Here is an 18,572-nt window from a genome sequence, read left to right on the forward strand (position 1 = left end):
ATTGCAGTACAGGTTTCTCCCCTATCCAAAAGCACAGCATTCCTGTCAAACCTTCTGTAAGCCAAAATGAATAGAGCAAAGAAGCAATGACCATTTCATAACAGCAAAAATCCTCTTTGGGTTTTTGTTAGTGAAAATAGGTATTAAATAATACGGTCTTTGATAGAAGTGAGATGGTGTAAAGCAAACTATCCGACAGCAGGAAATCCTGGAACTAACTGTTATGTAGGGAATGAAACGAGTTAACACATATGAAGTGCTTACCAGGGTGTTTGCATACAGTAAGATATCAGTGTGTTAGAAACTGTTTTTCCCATGTGGCCATGGGAGCCACACCTGTGAGAACACAGAGGATGATGGGTCTGAGAGTGAACAGAAGACCGGGTTTTGAAACTCACTTCTATGGGCTGTGAGACCTGGAACCGACTTGCTTCAGTCCCCTGGAGGCTCCCAAGCCTTGGCAAATGGGGATAGTACCCAGAATACTTGTCTTTACCTGGGCTGACATTGGAATTAACTGTGGTCTGGAAGCACTCCATCCCTGAGATGCTTAAGTACGTGTTCTGGGGTCTGACCAAGGCATCAGGATTTTAAATAACTCTCCAGGTGATTCTACTGCACTGCCAAAGGAGAACCTCCTTAGAAGGAATCTTATGGAGATCAAAATGGAAACGATGTGGAAGGGCTTGGTCAGTGCTAAGGTGCTTCTGAAACCTCTTTGTTTTCTTCACTAACTCTGAATTTTCTCTCTCTCTTTAACTACAACTTCTAAAAAAAAAAAAAATCTCCTTTCAGTGCTGGCCATCATAGAAAGCAGACTCTTGTGGATGCTCTATCTTTGGCTCTGAAGCACACTCAGCCCCACCCTAATAATTCTGGGCTCAGCAGCATTGGTTTGGTCTCCAGGGGCTCTCTCCAGCCCTCTGGCAGCTCTGGAAGGCACAGATTTGACAGGCACTGAATAGCCTCTCTGTGGGGAGGACCTGCAGGGACTAAAGTGGAGCACGGGTTCCTGAGGAGCAGTGCAACATGGGACTTGTCTGTCAGAACACTTAAGGATTCAAGAAAGCCCACCAAAGAGGAGCATGCTGAAGAATCTGAGGGGGGAGGCATGCTGGTTTAGGACCTGTTGCTCTGTGTACAGAAATTGCAGGTAGAAGCTCTGGACCCTAGGAGAGAATTTCTACCTTGTTTTAACAGCAGCTTGTACACCTTTCCATCATCTCCCATCTCCTTCATTGTTGTCTTATCACAGGAATTACCAATGTTTTTGTCGGCTCCCCTAAGCCGAAAGGTCGGATTTCTATATCTAGACCTACCTTCAGGGGGCTTCCATCACATACCATCCTGTCATTCAGTCAACAGACATTCATGGCTGGCATTATCCTCAGGGACAACTGGAACAGCAGATTCTGATCTATTGAAGCCTTTGTACTGATGGTTCCTTGTTCACCAGCAGACCTTTCATTTGCTAGTGAGATTCCTGATGTTCTTTTAATACCAAGATCTGCAGTCCCAAACTCACCAGTTAGATTTCTGCCCTTTCTCACCACTTTGAGACTGGGCCCCCAAATTCCTTTTGATTAAATTCATGCAAGCCATACCATCCATCCAACTATCCATTCATGAAACCGAAGCCACTTATCTCTGTAATTCCCCCTCTACTCACCTTCTCTCACCTATCCTCAGTTCGTTCATCCACTACCTACCTATCCAACCATCTACTCACTTTACTCTTCAACAGAGTTCAAGTTCCTAGTCTCAAGAAAGTTTGTTAGGCATTTCAGTTATTATCTCATGGAGACAGAATATACTCACCACATACTAACTATTTTATTATTATTATTACTAAACTAATTAATCGTTAACTCCAAAACATTAGGGGCTTTTGCTGTGTCTGGTATTGTGCTGATTGCTACTAAGGATGCAGTAATGAGCCTGAATTGAATCTTGAAGATTGAGGGAGCACATTCCAGGTAAAGAAAGTGGGTTGAGGAGTGGGGAAAAAAGCCTTTCAGGCATAGGGAACAGCTAGTGCAAAGTTTTGCAGGTAAGAAAGGAAGCGTAGCTTATGCAGAGCTGCAGATAGCTCCTAGTGCCAAGGTAGCAGGGTGGGAAGCACAGAGCCTCCAGCAGTGAGACTGGAAAGATAAGCAAGGGCTCAGTGATGAAGGGTCTTGGATGTCATTTTAAAATGCCTAGGGCTGGGATGCCTGGTGGCTCAGTGGTGGAAGGTCTCCCTTCAGCCCAGGGCATGATCCTGGAGTCCTGGGATCGAGTCCCGCGTTGGGCTTCCTGCATGGAGCCTGCTTGTCTCTCTGCCTATGTCTTTGCCTCTCTTTGTTGTCTCTCATGAATGAATAAATAAAATCTTAAAAAAAATGTTTAGAGCTGTTAAAGAGATTTAAGCTTTGCAGTTGCACCTGACATTGACTTGACTTTTGTTTAAGACCAGAGCAGAGCCACCACTCCTAGATTTGGTCTGGGAGCCAGATCTCCTGATCCCAGGGCCACCACTCTGTCCACTGCCCTACGGGGCCACCCCTCCTCCTCTGACTCATTCTTCTCTCCATATCTAATCTTCATTTGTCAGCTTTTAATATAGGTCTGCAAACCCCGTCAGAGGTCAATAAATGTTTGTTGAATGAATCACTAATCCCTGATGAAGGTATGTGTATTTGTGCACGAAAGACCTCTTGAGTCTCTTTCTCCATTTTAGGCCTATTTAGAGTTGTGTTGGTAGAAAGGGACTGGATTAGTATTTAAAAAATCAGCCTGCAGGCTCTGGCTCTCTCACTGACCAGCCATGCCTCTGGCCTCCTGCTACTGTATCTGTGAGATGTGATTGATCCCTAGCTCTGATTTACCTGGTGCTTTCAGGGTAGTTGTGAGCTGTGAATAAATCCATGCCTATGAGAAGTCTCTATTAACTGTTAAGTGCTGCATATATATGAGGTAGTGTCCCTGCTGCTCCCATAGTTTAGATGATTGTCATATTGTATCTAGATAATGGGAAATCTCCATGCCTACTATATATCAGTCATGGTTGTAGCGAAACACAGACTGTACACTTGAGGGTATTTAATAAAGTGATTTTTACAAAGCGTTGGGTGGGGTTTAGGAGACCAAAAAGCATTAAGGCAGTACTTTGAGACTAGTAATAGTGGACATCTTGACCACTCCCTGGGACCTGAAGGGTCAAGGGGAAAGAAGCACAGGGTCAATATATCAACCTCTTTTCCCGTTTCCTCCTATCTCCTGTCAGTGCCTCCCATATGCTGAACTTGACCGGAAGTCATGGTCAAGATTATCACTGATGTAGGCCATAAAGGTCAGCCTCCTGGGGCAGAGAGTAAAGTGAAGAAGTGAACAGTGTGAGTCCAGGGGTCAGATAGCAGGTGTTCAGCACCTTGCCTATTTACTTTTGTTATCCCTCCTCCCCAAAGCTGTTCTTGTTGCTATAAAGGCCCTTGTAGTCCCCTGGTCCTTATCTGGATCACTCTTATTTGTCATCCATTCTATATTCAGGTCTCATGTCCCCCAGTAAGCCTTCCTGGAGCCTCTTTCTGTTTTGATACTGGTTGTACTGTGGGGAGTGTTTGTTCTCTGGAGATTGGAACTCTGTTTTGTTTCTCTCCCTTACCACTCCCACCTCCTATTCCCAACCCCCACCTTCTTCCCCCCTCCCCTACCTCCCCACCCTACCCACCTCCTCACCCCCCCACCTCCACCTCCACCTCCACCTCCACCTGATTCTCCCCAGCTCTCACCCAGTGCCTCGCGCAGGACCTGTAGGGAACAAACCGGAGGTGTTTATTGCCCTGCACTGAGCCTTGTGATCTTGGAGCACCATTCTTGATGGGTTTCTCTTGATGAGTTTCTTGTGGCTCCCCATTTTCCATGAATCAGAGATATTCCATACCCCTTTCTTTGCTGTCTGGCAAACTCCTCCATCTGCCTTCACTCTTACCTGTGTGATCCCCAGCACCCATGCTGGCCAGCCTGCTGAGTTTGGACATTCTGTTTTCCATTGCCATACTTTGGATTGTTTAATGGTTCCTTCCTATTTAATTTTAGAAGCATATTTCATGTGTGATACAGTTTGCTTGAGTAATTCTGGAAGACTCAACAAAATTATAAGGGAATCCGAATGTATAATGCAATAATACTTCCATACATTCTACTTTTTACCCCAACATGCTTATCAGCTCTGGGCTAAAAATCACAAGGGATGTTAGAAAGGGCAACAGAGGTCTGTGGATCCATTGGTTCCTTCTTTCACTGGCTGAGACCTTGAATGAGAACCTTTGTTTCCCACCTTTTTTTTTTTTTTTAAATCTTTTTTTTTTTTTTTTTTTAATTTATGATAGTCACAGAGAGAGAGAGAGAGAGAGGGGCGAGCAGAGACATAGGCAGAGGGAGAAGCAGGCTCCATGCACCGGGAGCCCGACGCGGGACTCGATCCCGGGTCTCCAGGATCGCGCCCTGGGCCAAAGGCAGGCGCCAAACCGCTGCGCCACCCAGGGATCCCTGTTTCCCACCTTTTTAAGAATGGCATACTACCTCCTTCCTGGGTGATCCTGGGGAACCCTATGAGAATTTGTGTGTAGGCACTGTAAATGAAAAAGCCTTAAGGAAATGTCAGTAGGTGGAGTCTGTGCAGCCTATTTGCATTGCCATTAGCCTTCTTTTTTTTTTTTTTTTTTTTCAACTTTATTTATTTGAGACAGAGAAAGAGAGAGTGAGAGTGGATGTACACACAGACACACATGCATGAGTGCATGAGTGAGTGCAGGGTGAGGGGCAGAGAGAGAGGGAGAAGTAGGTTCCCTGCTGAGCAGGAGCCCAATGTGGGGCTTGATAGCAGGGCCCGGAAGGCAGAAGCTTAATGGACTGAGTGACCCAGGCGCCTGCCTTTAGCCTTTGAAGGCAGTAGATTGTAACCTGAGGCTTCCATTTGGCTTTTGCTAATGTGTGGTGATCAAGTGTGAGTGCGTGTGCCTATGTATTGTGTCTGGAAACTACAGATATTTTCATATCAAATGATAGTTGCTACAGATTTCTCAAATATCATTTACCACTTCTTAGAAATTATATGCGCCATTAGATCTTATTTAATATATTAATACATTAATGTATTAATACATTAATAAAGGTGCCCATATTATTGTATCACAATTTTGCTTTTTAATATTTTAAAAATATTATACAGGGGGATTTTATACGACTTTTTTTTTGTGGTAATCCTATGTATTTTGTTGTATGCATGTAAGCACATTATTTTGAGAAGATGTCAGTGACTGCTAAGTAGGTCCCTGGTACAAATGTGCACCCCCACACACATATGCACACACAGATACATACACACACACAAAACCCACAGCCTTTAAAGAATCCAGTGTCGGATTCCAGGAAGTACCCTCAGGGAAAGCGGCCAGAACCCCCTGGCTGCTGGTGGCTGTTGTCTGCAGAAGCTCACAGAGGAGGGACTTGGAAATACAAAGCAGAGGGGATAAAGTGTGAAAAAACAAACTCAGAGACAGGAGGAGGGGCACGGAGGGCTTTGGGCTTAAATCCCAGATCCACTGTGGACTTGCTTCATGATTTTGGGCAAATTCCCTCATCTCTGGGCTTCAGTCTCCGGACCTGTGAAGTAGTGATTATAGTACCTACCTTGCCAGGGTTGCAACGGTGATAAAAAAGAAATATATATGCCATGTGCCTTCCACTGAGCTTGATGCACACTAGGTGCACACAGCCATGGCAGCCCATGAGGAATGAAGAGGGAGGTCAGGCACCGAGCTTTGTGCCCTCTGGGGAGCAGAAAGAGTGGCGAGTGAGCAGCCTGGAAAGTGGGTCTTTACCTGCCCTCCTGCACGCGCAGCCTGGGGACAGTCCCCACAAGCCTGATGGGGTGCTGACCACCAGGATTGCTCAGGGCTGGCTTTCAGGGTCTGAAGAGCGGAGGAAATCTTGCTTGCTTGGGTGCCAGGCACTAGGTTCTTCAAAGGACCCTGCTGCCCTGAGGTGGTCAGACTTCGTGGGGCATGAGGTTAGGATCAGTCGGCCTCTTCCCCACTTAAGGGAGGACAGACTGTTAATGGGGCTGTGGTGGTGGGGCCTGGAATTCCAAGGCCCTGAGGACACTCTGTCCTCAGCTCACCTGGGCCTGCCTGTGGCCACGGGCTGGGAGCTCCCCCATGCAGCAGGCTCCAGCCAGGTTCTCAGGATGGCCAGTGTGGAGGGCCATGCGGCAGCGGTCAGGGGCAGATGTGTGAACACGTGGGTCTGGGCCTCCTTTGCTGGGGTAGTCAAGGCAGGACCAGCACTACTGGATGGCAGGAGAAGTACCAGAGGGCATGGTTTTTAAGGAGGCCCTCTTTCAGATGACAGCTTCTGCACTCTCACGACCTTGAGAGCGAGGGCCCTTTCATTTTGTACCCCACTCCCTCTCTTCCCTTACCCTAGTTTAGGCCCTGGGTCAAGGAATGAGGTGATCCTCACAGGCCAGCTGTTTCCAGATTGGGCTTCATACTGAAACACATACTGTGAAATGCTGAATTCCTTTTGACTCAGAATCTCTGCAGGTGGGACCTTGGAATCTGTTGTGTATCAGTATCCCTTCAGGTCATTGTCACGGGGCCAACCCCAGGCAGATCCCAGAATGGCCCTTGGGAAGTGCTGAGCCTAATCTGAGTCCCACAGATCTCTGTGGTTTACAAGTACTTTTCCAGCACAAAACTTATCTGATTTTCACAATGTCCCCATGAGATAGGACATTTTTCAAAGAAGAAAAATCACATCTGTGATTCTACTGGCAGAGCCAGAGATAATACTATTCATTCATTTGTTAATTCATTCATTCATTCATTCATTCATTCATTCATTCATTTTTGTTTAACAAATTGAATGAAATATCTGCAGAGGCACCCACAGATAACTGCCACCTAATAGGGTATACACACACATATATGCACATGGACTACTTAATCTATGAGGGCTGTGGTGAGCAGAGGGAGAAGCAGTGGGGGAATGTGTGGGAAAAGGAGTCCTGGCAGGCATCCTGGAGGAGGTCTTGGGCTGGGTTTTGCAGGCTGAGTGTGATTTCACCTTTTATAGAAAGGCATTCTTGCAGAGGGGATTGCACATATAAAGCTGTGCTTTGTTGAGCTTGAGAAAGCCTAGTGTACTCAGAATGTTGAATACATGGGGATTAATTGAGGAGCGTCTGGGTAGCTAGGCTGGAATGAGATTGCTGAGTTTAGATGGTTTCCTTCAGGTCACAGGGAGCCATTGTCACTGTATGGGTAGAAGAATGACATTAGCTGTGCTTCTCGAATGTACTGTGCATGTGAATCACCTGGGCATTTTGTTAAAATGCAGATTCTGACTCCTTGTGTCTTGGGTGAGGTCTAGCGTTCTGCATTTCTAGCAAGTTGCTAAGGCTGTATTGGTGCTGTTGGCTCCTGGTACAGATTGAAGTAGAGGTTAAGTAGCTCTCCTTCAAATCAGTGTGCACTGATGAGGGCAGAGACTGAAGGCAAGAGAACACTGGCGTAGGCATGGGGGCAGGGGCTTTCACTCAAGGAGACCATTGCTTATCTCATTGATTTTTGGGGATCAGACCCCATCAGCCATAGGTTATGTCATCCTCTGGCATTTCTCCCCCCCCAGAACAGGGCTGAGGGGCACAGATAGGAGAGGTCAGAATTCAGCTTTGCCTAAGTCTCTTCAGCTGGTGAGCTTCAGCAGCTGACATCACAGTGCTCTTGGGGGGTCATCCGAAGGCACAGGACCTGGAACAGTCCTGCTAACAGAAAGCATCACTGTCGTCCATGCTGGGTAAAATAGTACAGCCATGAGTGCATGATCTATATAGGATGTGACCAGCTGCTTCAGTGGGTTTCTTTTACTATTTGTGAAGTCTTCATTCTTGTCATCTGCTAGCAGAAGAGTGGTGGTTGTTGCCAGAGGTTTGAGGGGGAAAAAAAAATCATGGGAGAATTTACATTTGAGAAAATTCCATTCATTGACTTAATTATTTCTGGGAATTCAGAAAAGACCACCATGATCCTTTAGCCACGAAAATGCTTGGGCCAGCCTTGGAAATGCTAGAATTTTGCAGTAGCAGCTTTTGAAAAATCCTGTAGTATGCAGTTTTGTAGCTTGAACATTTTGCCCATGTTTAAAGTTTTTGTAATTAAATATGTGCTATGGCGTGATAAGGTGAAAATAACACAGAGAATGAAGATGATTAAAATGGGAGTAGCAATGATAAATCTTGAAGTCCTCACCCTGCCACACTTTTCCTTCCATGTCAGTGCTGTGGTTTTCTCCCCAGTTCCTCATCATTATGCAGACTTATTGTTATTTTTTGTTTGCAGTGGCAATTATATTCAATCCTATTTTCTGCTTGACATTGCTGCATAACTATTTTTCCATGTTGTTATGCAGGCCTCATAATCAAGTTCATGGGCTGTATAATTCACTGGTGTGATGTATGATCATTTATTCAAACCTTGCTATTGGCTGTTTCAGTCACATGATGCTATTAAAAATGGAATGAGCAACACTGTTAGTGGGAGTGTGAAATGGTACAGCCCTTTTGGGAAAGTTTTTTGGCAATATGTATTGCAGGCCTGAAAAATGTTCGTTGCCTTAGAGCTAGTCATTCCACTTCTGGGAATCTCTCATAAGGAAATAATCTAAAGTGCAGACCTTGATTTATGCATCAAGCTCAAAACTTTATGGATAATAGAGAAAAAATGGAAACAACCTAAATGTTTAAACATAGGGGAAGCATTAAATAAAAGATTACGTAGCTGCTCAATGGAATATTATACAGCCATTAAAAATGTTTATGAAGAGCTTATAAGTGGAAAATGCTTTACATTATGATTGAAATAATCAGGATGTAAAATTATATTTATGCTATGATCTAAGCTATGTAAAAAATAGCTTACTAAGTATGCATAGAAAAAGGTTGCAGGGAAACATACCAAGCTATTAACAGTAGGTGGTGGGAATAGGAATGATTTCATTTTTCCTTTATTTCTGTCTTTAAAAAAAAGTTAATTTTGATCTGATAAAAAAATTAACACTTTATTGAATAAAATGGCAAGCATTAAAGAAATTATAATGTAGAAAATTTACCTTTGTTAATTGCTCTCTTTGCATGTATCTAAGACATACATTTCCAAAATCAATTGAGTTTGAGAATGTCAGACCAAATGATTTTTGAAGCAGTTGTACATATTTTTATTTTTCTTGTAGAATTGTTTGCTTTTTATAAAAAACATACATGTATCCTTAGTTTAAATTTTACATAATGCAATTTTTGGGTTATCAGCATTATAATATTTGAATTTTTCTTTATAAGGATGGATGAGGAGGATGAGGTCAGCTATCAGGAAAACCTGGCACTGGTTATGCACATTACAGGCATTAATATTATTATTTCTTTTATTTTTAAAGATTTTATTTATTTATTCATGAGAGACAGAGAGAGAGAGAGAGAGAGAGAGAGAGAGAGAGGGGCAGAGACACAGGCAGAGGGAGAAGCAGGCTCCACGTGGGGACCCTCTCGTGGGACTTGATCCCGGGTCTCCAGGATCAGGCCCTGGGCCGAAGGCGGTGCTAAACCACTGAGCCACCCGGGCTGCCCACAGGCATTACTATTATATTTTGAATTTTTTGGGTGTGGAGTGAAACCAGTTTGTTGGTTAGATAATTTATATTGATAGAAATATTTGTTATCCTATCCAATTATTATTTGAAGTATTATTAATATTTGAAATATTAATTTCAAAATTATTTTTTATAAGAAAGTTAAAATAGAAAATCTCTACATTTCTGTATTTTTCAAATGTTCAATCTGAGTAAATATTTATTTTATAATAATTATAACAGTTTTTAAAACACACACACATTAGGGGTACTTGGGTGGCTCAGTCAGTTGAGCATCTGACTCTTGATCTCAGCTCATGTCTTAATCTCATAGTTGTGAGTTTGAGCCCCATGTTGAGCTCTTCACTGGATGTGGAGCCTACTTAAAAAAAACAACAACAAAAATACACATACATAGGCACATTATAAAATGAGCAAGTGGTGGGGATGTAATATAGGGCATGGTAAATGTAGTAAATAATACTGTACTGCATATTTGAAAGTAGCCAAGAGAATGGATCATGAAAGTTCTCATCATAAGGGAAGAAATTTTTATAAGTATGTATGGACTTAGTGTGATGATCATTTTGTAGTGTATGTAAATATGGAATCATTACATTGTACACCTTCAATATATCAATGAAAAAAAAAGATCACATGTTTGAAAAAACGAAACAGCAGAAAACAGGAAAATCCCCCGAACTCCACACAGGCAGTGATGAACTTTTCAAGAAGGTTGGATTATGGTTTGTACTTTCAGTGGAATACTCCACAGTTGTGGAAGGTAACAATAGAGCTCTAGATTTATTGTCATTGAAAACATGACAGCAACATGTTAACCAAGTGACCAAAAGTAAACTCTAAAACATGGACACCACGATCCTTGTTTGTAAATAACATGTTCAGTATAACACACACACACACACACACACACACACACACACGCTATGATATTATAGAAAGGGATTCACCAAAATATTAACAGTAGTTATCTTTAGGGATTAAGAACGTGAGTGATTTGAATGAACTTCTCATTTGTCTGAATTTTCTAAGTTTGCTAATTGAAGATTCAGTATTTATATAATTTAGGAAATAGATTTAAAAACTCCAACTTCATAAAAGAAAAAAGGAGGAAAGAGCAAGATTGGCTTTTGCATGGGAGGTGTTGAAAGAAATTTAACCTGACATATTTCACTGCGTGATTTTCCACTCAGGCCCTCAGAGTTCAGATTTCTGCTTTTGTGAAAACCAAGCTGTTCACTTTTTCTCCCATCTACCTCCTTTCTCACCCCATCTGTACTTCTCTGGATTTAGGTCTTATTCAAGGCCTAGATGGAGCATCACTTCTTCCAGGAAGTCTTTTCAGATTTTCCTACCCCCACCAGCATACCAATAGTATTTTCTGCAGAATTTGTACAGCCCCAGACCTGAATCCTTAAGTCTCTTCTTACTCTGTTTCTTCTATTAGGGATATATAAGATACTTAGACAATATTGTTTAAGATATGAAGTCATGATCATCAACACTAGAGAGAGTTCCTTCAGAACAAGGTTGTATGAGCTTTGCATTTCTGCTTCTCTCATATAACACAGGGCTTGGTAAGTTGTAGATACACAATAAAACTTTGCTAAAGGACTAAAAGGTTGACACAGGGCCTTTTCTTCTGCAGGAGAAGTGGTTGCTGAGAGACGATATTCATAAGTAAACGTGCACTAGCAAAATAAGATGCTAACATGAGAACCTTACTGAATAATCTAGTATGTGCCAGGTATTGCAGTGCCACCTAATTTCCCTCAATCTTGTCAATAATCCACAAATAAGGTACCATTAACTCCAAATTACAGATAAGGAAACTGAAGCTGAAGTCTTAGCCTATGTCTCTTTGACTCCACAACCCCTGACCTTTCCATGGGACAGGAGAGGCACCAGATAGATGAGTGACTCAGGAAATGGGGCCAAAGGTTTCCCTCTTCTGAGGCAGGTATGCTTTCATGCCAGGTAGCTAATAAAGGCTGCTCATTTCATTTATTATTGTCTGGGTATTTTCTGTGCCGGGTTCCATGTACCAGTAAACTGGTGAAGGGTGTGTCATTAAAAAAACTTTAATAACAGGACATTTGGAACCTGTCTACCCAATTAAGGGTTTAGTTTCTGTTTCTTAGTCCACATGCTGATGTCTGCGCTTGAGTGACATAACTCCTCCTTGGAACAGTTTGAAGCTTTCCTACTAATGAGCATGGAGAAATGACCAGCTCTTCCTTCTTTTCTCTTCCCTGAACATATCTACTGAACCTCATTGGGCTGTATGCTGGCAATTGTGAATTCAAAAATGAGAAGAGTGGCAGGCTCAGGGGTGTTGATGCATGGTGAGAGCCAATGGAGCAAAGAGCAGAACTCCTAACTCATTTATTTAAAAACATTAACAGTTGACTTTTGAAATAAATTCTTTATTATTGACACATAATTGGCATATAACACAGTATTCGTTTTAGGTGTACAACACAACAGTGTTGTACAACTGTACTGTACTGTACTGTACAACACTTGATAAATGTGTTTATTGCAAAATGATCACCACAATAACTGTCTAGTTAATATCTGTATCCACACATAGTTACTAATTCTTTTCTTGTGATGGAAACTTCTAAGACCTACTCCCTTAGCAACTTTCAAATGTAAAATATAGCATTAACAGTAGTTATCTTATATCTTTTTTTTTTTAATTTTTATTTATTTATGATAGTCACAGAGAGAGAGAGAGAGAGAGAGAGAGGCAGAGACACAGGCAGAGGGAGAAGCAGGCTCCATGCACCGGGAGCCCGACGTGGGATTCGATCCCGGGTCTCCAGGATCGCGCCCTGGGCCAAAGGCAGGCGCCAAACCGCTGCGCCACCCAGGGATCCCAGTTATCTTATATCTTAACATTGAAAGTTTATTCCTTTGATTAACTTCACTTGTTTCTCTCATCCACCACCTCCTGCCTCTGGCAAGCACCAATCTGTTCTCTGTTTCTATGAGTTTATTATTTTTTTTCAGATTCCACACACAAGTGAGATCATAGGTTTGTCTTTCTCTGACTTATTTTACTTAGAAATGCCCTCGAGGTTCATCCATGTTGTCACAAATGGCAAGATTTTCTTTTTTATGGCTCTAATATTCCATTGTGTGTGCATGTGTGTGTGTATCTCACATTTTCTTTATCCATTCATCTGTCATCCGATGCTTAGGTTGTTTCCATGTCTTTGCTATTGTAAATAGCACTGCAATGAACATGAAGTACAGATAACTTTTTGAGATAGTGATTTTATTTCCTTTAAATAAATACCCAGAAGTAGAATTGCTGGACCCAGTTGATTTTCATTATATGCTACAGCTATAAAGTCACCATGAAAACTGAATTAGTGAATATTGCACCATTGTTCCTAGGGGAATACAGGGTTAGGTTCCTGCAAGCCTCTGGTCACGTGTTTTTATCAACACATCAACCCATAGCCTTGTTGTATGTGTGTTTCTGTTTAGAGACATCTTATTTAATCTATAGTCTCGACTCGTCAACATCGAACGCATAGCCAACAGCTGTAATTCAGGCCTGAACAAAGTTTATCTGACACCTACTTACTCTGTAAGGCGTTTCACTGCCTTTTTGTGCTTGGGAACAATGGACAGGACGTCAAGACTACACTTGGGGGCTGTTTTTAACAGGGAAATCTCCAACAAAAAGTACAAAAATATGAACGACGTGGCCCTAAATAGACCATGAAAAGGATACTTGTGCTCAGTATGAGCGCTGAAACAGGAAGGCTGAGTTGACTTATTCAGCCCTCAAGGGAACATGTGTGTAGTAGTTTGCTAGGGCTGCTGTAGTAAAATACCACAGATGGGGTGGCTTCGACAACAGCAATTAGTTTTCTCATGGTTCTGGAGACTGGAAGAGGTGAAGTCAGCAGGTTTGGCTACTCCTAAGGCCTCCTTCCTCAGTTTGTAGATGGTCACTTTGTGTTTCTGTACGTGGTCTCTCCTGGTGTTTCTGTGTCCTCATCTCTTCTTATAAGGACATCAGTCATGTTGGATTAGGGCCCATTCTTATGGGTTCATTTTAATATAATTACCTCTTTAAAGGCCCAGTCTCCAAATATAGTCGCATTCTGAGGTAGTACTAGGGCTTAGGGCTTCAATATGTGAATTCTTGGGGGCACTCAATTCGGCCCATAACAGCATGTGTCCAGGGGACTCAAATGTTTTACTGCTCTATGCATGCTACAAATGACCCCCAAAGTATCATGAAGACCGTATCTCCCACTTAATCCACGGTTTCACTTTCCACAGGTTGTTACCCACAGTCAGCCGTGGTCTGGAAGCAGATGATCCCCCTTCTGATGTAGTGTTGGAAGGTCAATGATAGTGCCACACTTTGTCACAATGCCTGAGTCACCCACCTCCCTTCATCTTATCACGCGGGCATCTTATCTCTACAAGAAGATATTTTGAGAGAGAGATCACATTCACATAATTTAAAAAAATATTTCATTTATTTATTCATGAGAGACACACAGAGAGAGAGGTAGAGACATAGGCAGAGGGAGAAGCAGGCTCCCTGTGGGAAGCCTGATGCAGGACTCGATCCCAGGACCCCGGGATCAGGACCTGAGCCAAAGGCAGTCAACCACTGAGTCACTGAGGTGCCCCACATTCACATGATTTTTATTACCATATATTGTTATAATTGTTTTATTATGACTTTTATTTTTCATCTCTTACTGGGCCTAGTTTATGAATTAAACTTTATCGTAGGAACGTATGTGTAGGAGAAAGTGTAGTGTAGGTAGGGTTCAGTACTGTTCACAGTTTCAGGCATCCACCAGGGGTCTCAATGTATTGTTTGTGGATGAGGGAGGGCCACTGTACTGACTTCGGGATTACAAATAAGTTTTAGCAAGCGGGTGAATCTGTAAATGTGGAAAAATAATTTGGGAATAGTGAGGATTGACCATTAATTGCATTGATGCCAGCTGGTGGGCTGTTGAATTTTTGATACTTGAAATGGTGGTCTAAGATCAATGTCCAACTCTAAGAAGATAACTTTCCCTCCAGTTCCCTACACATGGACAGAGATGCATCATCTGGGTAACTAAGAGGAAGGGAGATGGAGCTTTCTTACTCTTAGTTACCTCCTCCAATTCCCTATTTCTCCAATTTTGCTCTTTGGGTGAAATCCTATTTAGCTTAAAGACAAGGGAAACAATAGTGCATGTAAAGTTTCTGGCCTCACCCAAAGCATTATAAAATGAGCTTTAAATTCTGGGAACACAATGTCTGCACACTATAGCTTTCTCGAAAATCTAAGCCAGACAACTGGAGTGGATGGAGTGGGAGAAAGGAGGATAATGTCTTATATTCCTCCGGTGCTAATTGTCTCTGCAATAGGTTCCTATTTATTTTCTCATCCAGCTCCCAACAGAGCCCATGGGGTGGGTATGGCAGCTGTTATTGGAAAAGGAGATTGAATTGCATGAAATCATCTGGCTGTTAAGGGGTCAGCATCACAACTCGGGACTTTAAGCCCCTTCTTCTCCAAACTTGTCCTCTTTCTTTGACCTTTGATTTGGGACAGACTGAATTGGTCCCAGATGTTGATATTAATACATCCATACTTAAGAAGATCAACATTTCTTTGTAGGCTTTGAGGTATTTCTGAATTCTCTTACTTTTTTTTTTTTTTTTGAAAATTTTTATTTATTCATGAGAGACACACAGAGAGAGGCAGAGACATAGGCAGAAGGAGGAGCAGGTTCCTTGCAGAGAACCTGATGTGGGACTTGATCCCTGGACCCAGGATCATGACCTCAGCCAAAGGCAGATGCCCAGTCGTTGAGCTACCCAGGCATCCCCCTACACTGTTTTCTTGAGTATCTGTTATATGTAAGAGAGGGGATGGGCATCAGGATCCAAAAGTAAGTGAGCCCTGGCCTCCATCATAGTGTATTTCTGAATGTCAGAGAGTGCTACTCAGTAGAACTATAATGTGAGCCTCATATGTGATTTTTTAAAAAGATTTTTATTTATTAGAGAGAGAGAGCCTCATGTGCAATTTTATCTTGTCTAGTAGCCACAACAGGAAACTGAAATGGGAAATTCATTTGCAAATATATTTATTTAATACAATATATCCCAAATGTTGTTATTTCATTGTGTAATCGGTATGAATGTTGTTAATGACATTTTTTACATTATTTTATTCATGTTACATTTTTTTCAAAATGTAGTGTGGATTTTATGCTTACAACATATCTTAATTTTCCCTAGCTTTGTTGGTCCTATTCAATAGCCACATGTGGCTAGTGGTGACTGTATTGGATGGTGTATGTCTAGGGGGAGATATTTCTAAATTAATTCGTATACCACAATGGGCTGCAGGTCATAAGGAAAGCCTATACTCTGGGAATATAATGAGGAAACATTTCATTGGGAATCACTTCTTTTTATTTTTTAATTTTTAATTGGAGTTCAATTTGCCAACATATAGCGTAATATCCGGTGCCCATCACCCAGTCACCCCCACCCCCCCGCCCACCTCCCTTTTTACTACCCCTTGTTCGTTTCCCAGAGTTAGGAGTGTCTCATGCTCTGTCTCCCTTTCTGATATTTCCCACTCATTTTTTCTTCTTTCCCCTTTATTCCCTTTCACTATTTTTTTTATAGGGAATCACTTCTGAAGGCTTTCCAGAAGAGGGGATTTTTGAGTTGGGACTTGACTGTATTTATATGGGAAAGGGCATCCTCGGCAAAGGTAGGGGTACCTCCTTGGGGCCAGTGAAAGGAGATGGCCCATCCCTGAACCAGTTTGGTCCTGATATTCTCCAGTTTGGCTTAAGTTTTGCAGTCAGACTTGAGACAGTAAGTTTTTAGTCCTCGTGAGTTTGTTTAGGGCTGTGTGTGCTTTGAACCGAATAAGCCAATCCCTGTGCTCTAGGAACTCATCCCTAGACCAGTGCTGCTGCTGCTGCTGCTGCTGCTTCTTTTTTTTTTTTTTTTTTTAAGATTTTATCTATTTATTCATTAGAGACACAGAGAGAAATAGAGACATCGGCAGAGGGAGAAGCAGGCTCTCTGTGGGGAGCTGGATGCAGGACTTGATCCCAGGACCCCGGGATGGTGACTTGAGCCAAAGGCAGATGCTCAACCACTGAGCCACCCAGGCATCCCTAGACCAGTGGTTCTTAAACTGAAGTGGGCTTCAGCATCTCCAGCGGGCTTGTGAAAACACAAGTTCTGTGCCCCACCCCATAGTCTCTGATTTCACAGGCCTGGGGTGGCCCTGTGAATTTGCATTTCCTGCAAACTCCGAGCCACTGCTGCTTGGAGAATCAGTCTTTGAGAACCATTGATGTCTACTGGATGAGGAAAGTCACAGACATTCATTCAACACACATTTCCAGCTTAGCACTTTGTGGCAGGCACTGCTTTAGGACTGGGGATAGTTGTGAGCAAGATAGTTGTGTGAAATCTCCTTCTCCAGTGCAGCTTTGAGCATGGACACACATAACAGATGGTGGTGACCTCAGGGATCTGGGGTTGACCTGATAACAATATCTTACCATTTGCTTTAAAATTTTGACACCTATAAAAATTACCATGTTTTGACATCTAAGCTTATTTCTACTCTTTGAGAGAAGTTTTCTGTAAGAAAGGGTATACCATTTAATGAAAACCTGCCATGTGCCAGGGGCTTTACGAATATGATGGCATTGTAAGACGGTGAGATAAACACCACTGTCTGCTTTGTTCAGTGCCAGTGGCTCCTTCAGAAGGGCTGACAGGATGACTTGCCCATATTCCCATGGCTGTTTTATGGTAGAGCTGTGCTTTGCCTCTGGTTTGTCAGTTCATGGTGCTCCAACTGTGTGCACCTGTTTACAACACTCACCCCTCCTCCAGTCTTCTTGTTAATTTATCTCGCTTGTCTTTGCAGATCTCTGAGCAACCACTGATTCTTTAGAAAAACCTCTCTTGACCTCCTTGACAAATTGCAATTGTATATTTATTATTTAACTCACAAGGCCTATCATAGGTAGTGCTTAAGTAGTGCTTAATCCGTAGCTTGAATGGATTAGATAAATGAATTTAATGAAACTAGAGAAGACTTCTTAGAAGAGGTGGACCTTGACTTACTGGGCTGAAAAGAAGACATTCCAGGATGCTGGTACAAGATGGGAAGCAGCCCAGTAGTTAGAACCAGAGACCGACTTGAACCTGCAGGGGTGGAGACCCGGGGGTGCCCAGGCATTCTGTACAAACTTGGTACTTGAGTAGGTGTGTGGGCGTCATGATGGGGAGAGATTGTAGGGGTAGAGGTGGAATTCTAAAAATAAGGAACCCTTGAATGTTTGGGGGCAGCCAAGCCACATCTAGCTTTAAAATTTTTCTTTTTATTTTAGAGGCAGACTTACCTCCTCAGGGTCCTGTGATGGGTGCTTGAGAGAGTCTGTAGGAAGAATCATATTAAGATTCAAGCTCCAAAGCTATATGATGAGGATCAAGTCCTAGTTCTAGCCCTTTATAGCACATGACTGTGGGCCATTTGCTTAACCACTTTGAAGCTCAGTTTCGTTCTCTGGAAAATAGGCAAAACAAACAAACAAAAACTTACTGAATTCACTGTGTTGTTTTGAGATCATATGATGTAATATAGTGAGAATTGTCTGGAATAATGGCAAAGCACCAAGGACATACTAGTTGTTACTCTGAAGGTCCTTTTTCCTCTTGTCTCAACTTTCTTTTTCCCTTCTTTCTTCATAATTGCCCACAAAAAGATTTTTAAGGGCTCCTGGGTGGAACCCTAGAGCTGGCTCTTGGCATCCAGGTAGGTAGGACATCACTGCGGTGCTAAAAGGGTCTGAGAGTGGTAG

The sequence above is a fragment of the Canis aureus genome, chromosome 10, assembly GCF_053574225.1.
Source record: "Canis aureus isolate CA01 chromosome 10, VMU_Caureus_v.1.0, whole genome shotgun sequence".
In the NCBI taxonomy this organism is placed as follows: Eukaryota; Metazoa; Chordata; class Mammalia; order Carnivora; family Canidae; genus Canis; species Canis aureus.